Below are 5000 nucleotides of genomic sequence, written 5' to 3' on the forward strand. Positions count from 1 at the left end.
GAGCACTACACACTAATCAGAGGTAGCTGCAGCAAACCCCCATGCACACTCCTCCCTCACTCTATTAAGTGGAACACACTGGAGTGGCCACTGAAGAGACAGGGTGTTTTGAAGTGGACCCATAGGGTTGCTACAACCAATCTATGGGGTTGGCACAATGAAAATTTTAAAAAATACTCAAAAATTTGAAAAAAATCTGTAATCTAGTGGGCTTTGGCAATCCCATGACGTAATATTTTTGCTAAATATATAAAAGTAAAGGAGCTATAACTAAATCTCTGACCCCCCGAACCCCCGCCTCCCACTCTGATGTTTACTTTGTCGCATCCGTGCAAATATACTCAACAAATTTGTTTTTTCAGATTTTTTTCGGTTTATTTTGGCATTCTCTGGTAACTAGCTGGCAACTCTGCTTACCCATCAGCTGATCGTCAAGACTGGGGCTCTGGGAGACAAAACTCCACCAGAAAATCAGAGAGAAATGTTGCCACCTCCTATCTCCACGACACCATATCGCAGACGTACACCCATATGACACAGTAAGGGGACACTACTAATTGTAGATGTTATTTTAGCATTTAATAAACGGAATATGAATTGAAATACTTCTTAATCACAGCTGCAGCAGTTGTTTATACATTTAGATAGCTTGCGTGGTCAGGTTAGACACTGCAAAGCCTGTACTTCTACAATCATGTGCAGTTATTACCATTAGCACTTTGCAAAAGGGGGGGGGGGGCAAGAACCAGCTACACTTCAGAATACCATGTGAATGCCATAGAATGCAGCAAGATTGATGCAGAGATAAGAATTCTAAAAAGAAAAAGAAAAAGAAAAGGAAAAAGTATATATATATTGAGGGAAAAGTATCCTAAACTTTGGAGCCTGATATCTCAAAATTAAACTTTTGTCAACATTTTTAAAATTCATCCATAACTACTTGGGCAATTCTAAAGGGGTTTGGAACATTTGAAAGCTGAATAAATTTGTGATGTTTTTGTTAAAGACAGTTTTCATTTTAGATAATAGAACATTTAGAAAAAATAAATTCAAACTAAACTAAATGAAAATTCAAATTTCTGGTCTTTGTAAGTTTTAGGTCTTGCTATAGGGTATAGGTGGTATTTTTTTCAATAAGTTTATTCAATGGAAGAGTGTGATTTTAAAGATTTTGTAATTGTTCAAAAACATTTTTATTAAATATCTTCATAATTTATTATCTAAATGATATGAAACTTTATATGTATGTACAACGTATAAAAAAATCACGAAAATTCGATGATAACAGACGAACTTCGGCTGTCGCGCTCGAGAGCAAAGTTCATCAGTTATGATTGGATATTCGTGATTTTTTAATATATTATACATACATATAAAGTGATAAACACCACCAAGTTTCATCTCATTTGGATAATGAATAATAAAGTTATTTATGAAAAACAAGTTTTTTAACAATCACCTCTTTAAAATCGCACTTATCCATTGAACAATCTTCTTGAAAAAATTACCATCTTTAGTCTATAGCAATACCTAAAACTTGCAAAGACTGGAGTTTTAAATTTCGTTTTAGTTTAGTAGGAATTTATTTTTTTCTAAATGTTCAGTCTTATGAACATTACGATATAATATATGGGCTACTATTACCTAAAATGAAAATTTTCTCTAAGAAAACCATCACAAATATATTCAGCTTTTAAATTATCCAAACCTCATTAGAATCGCCTAAGTATTTAAGGATGAATTTTAAAAATGCTGACAAATGTTGACAAGTGTAGTTTTGAGATAACGGGCTCCGAAATTTAGGTCAGAGATTTAGTCATAACTCCTTCAATTTTTCATGTTTAGCAAAACTATTATGTCACGAGATTGCTAAAGCCCACTACATTACAGGAGATTAAAAAAAAAAAAATAAAATAAAATAAAAAATTGAGTATTTTGGAAAATTTTTGTTGCGACGGCCCCCTTGAGCCTTGGGCAGTCGCTCCAGGTGGACATCACTTCTGCCACCTCTGCTGACATTGCTCCATATAAAGGGGCCCAACATCCGCTTGTGGGGTTTTCGCTTAGGCTTTGTTCCACAGGCCTTACACTGGGTTGGCAGTTGCTAACATAATGAGAGCCACCACAATTGGCACACTTACTTGACTGAGCAGGGCAATTAGAAGAGTCATTATCAGGTTGGGCACACAGAGGGCAGAGGGCTGTGGAACAACATTGTTTGAGCTGGGTGGCCAAAACACCAACAACTAACACTGACAAGGATGGGATCGACATGGTTGGACAGTGCAGATCACTCCACCAATATAAATTTCATAAGAGATGTCATGTCTTGGTAATATTGGTGTACGACTTATGCTGTCCTCTGGGTGGAATAGTGTAGCACTGTACTACCACTGCATCATAGTCCATATGGCAGTCAAGTAGGTCTTTTTCACAGTCTAACCAGTGTTATGTACACAGATTAATTATATAGTTCCTATTTACTTTTATACAATGTATCAGGGTATTACTAACAATATATTTAAGTTACCCCTTATAATACATTTTCTATGTATAAGTGCCACCAACCGGCAAGTATGTAGACTACTAATCCTTCCCCATACAAGATCTTAATTAAACAAGCAGCTTCTTACAAGACCGTGTATACTTAACCAAATTATAGAAGGTTATAAGAAGATCCAACATTATAAAGTTGGCAACGAAAATGGGATTACCACAGAGGATTATCTAAAGCAACATATTTACACCTTGCAGGATAGTATACTAATGAAATATAGTTGTGCACAAACACAAAAACCAGTTCTTGTCATAGATAGGAAAATGAGTCGGGGAGATGGAAACAGTTCTGGTACAAGTATTAAGAGAGGACTGAGGCTTGTCAGTCAGGGTAGATAGTGCAACAGGTTGGGAGTCGGATGTAACTGTAACAAGGCGTGAACAATTAGAACAACTGCGAAAGGGAACTTTGTCTACTTTTGGAGACATTGATTGAAGAGATGGGTAATATCAAAATAAAGGGCTGTAGGGGGAATCAAAAAGAATCAATCCCAATTTGGCTGGGCCAAAGAGTATTCAAAAGATCTGCAAAGGTGAAAGCACTAGAAGTTCAATGGTGGAAGGAAGAGGTGATGGTGTGGGGTGAGGAGGACAACAACGATGAAGTGAAGTAATGAGAGGGGAGGGGGCAGATAATGAAGAAGACGGTGAAGTAGGTAGAGTTTAGAATGTTGGGAGAGTGGAAGGGATGATTTCTGAAGGTTGAGTAGTGACCTGGGTGGGTGGTTCGGAATGAATAAGGTTGTTAGTAGACATCGTGGAGGGAGTATTAATATCAGTGGTCGGAGCCGGGGTTAAAGGAGAGGCTAGTTGATGAAGGGGAAAGCAAAACATCTTCATTATCGACCATGGTGAGCCTGAAATAAGTGGGGAAAAGAAATGGTCAATCCCTCAGGTTCCCCATAAGGGATAATGGCTAGGCGATTAACCAAGGGAATACCAGGCCCATGGCTCCTGGAGGCCATGCATGACTGACACAAAGCCAGCTTTTCATCCTTTCAGCACAGGTCTCACATCTTAGGAAGTGGACAGAAGAAGAGGATGGAGAAGAAAAGGAAAGGATAAAGGAGAAAAAAGGACCATGCAAAATTAGTTGAGGCAAGGGCTGAGGTTAAAAGTAGGGGTAATCTTCTACATTGGGCCTCAGTCTCCATCTCTTAAACCTCCCCCACAACAACAAGGGACAAATTAGGGGAAATGTAATAAAAACAAAACAAAAGCAACAATAATAATGATAATGACAATAAACAAAAACACCACCACTAATGATAGTAATGATAAGCAAGAACAACAACAATAATAATAACAAGTATAACAGTGGCAATAATAACAAGAACAAAAAGAATCATAATAACAATAATAATGATGCCAACAACAAGAGCAATAATCATAATAATAATAACAACAACAACAACAACAACAACAACATAATAATAATAATAATAATAAACAATAATAATATAATCATAACACCATTAATAATAATAATAATAATAATGTTAGAAAAGCTAAATTTAGTGGACATAACATTTTACAATAAACAATTAAATAAAAGAATATCACTAATTACAATCATAGTAATAATAACAATATTATAAGTAACAACAACAACAATAATAATAATAATAATAATAATAATAATATCAAGGGTAAGAATAACAATGATGATAATGATAATGATAATGATGATAACAACATTAGTAATAACCTGTAGGGTAGATGCATCAATAAATGACATACAATATATAGTGAAGAAAGTGTAGAACTAGTATAGCCAAATGTAACTTTAGATTCTCCCTAGATGATCCTCTAAAGAACATTAGACTAAAGCACATAAACTGCAAACTTTTGTGGAATGTCTATGTAAAGTAAAATAATTCATTCAAAATTTGAATTGTATTTTTTGTTCTGATAGTCACTAAGTTTGGGAGATTGAGGGAACACTGATACAAAAAGACTATTATACCTTCACTAGTCTTTTCAACCAACCAGTTTTCCAGGTAAGGATTTCAAAATCACCTATTTCATTGGGGAGGGGGGGGTCAAGATGTTTTCATCAATTCCATAACAGAAAACTCTCCTCTCAACCAATTAGAAACCTACTAAATACAGTTCCAATAAAGTTTCCCACCAGCCATTCAAGCAAAAACCTGAATGCTAAATTGATAGCATTAATTACAGTTATACAACTGGTGTGTAAAACACAGCACCTTTAGAAAGCAAACCCATACTTATATTGCTTGAAGAGCTCCATTGTACACACCAAGAAATTTTAAAAAGATGAGAAAGAAAATGGGAAAACATGAAACTCTACATAGTAATAAAGTATTCTTGTATATGGGTATGTAAGATAAATAAATAATAAAATACACTATTAGCTTGAATAACTCACCATGCTCACAGGCATATATATAAAGGTAGTGCAGGGTCCTGCATGCAAGGGG

At 35.5% G+C, this 5000-nt stretch overlaps 1 protein-coding gene across 2 annotated transcripts in view; it reads right to left on the reverse strand.

The window, feature by feature from the left end:
• Positions 1 to 5000, reverse strand: part of LOC113821460 (peroxisomal acyl-coenzyme A oxidase 3) — an 81907-nt gene that overhangs the window by 55166 nt on the left and 21741 nt on the right. The window lies entirely within an intron of this gene.

This window comes from Penaeus vannamei, chromosome 19 (assembly GCF_042767895.1).
Source record: "Penaeus vannamei isolate JL-2024 chromosome 19, ASM4276789v1, whole genome shotgun sequence".
NCBI classification, from domain to species: Eukaryota; Metazoa; Arthropoda; class Malacostraca; order Decapoda; family Penaeidae; genus Penaeus; species Penaeus vannamei.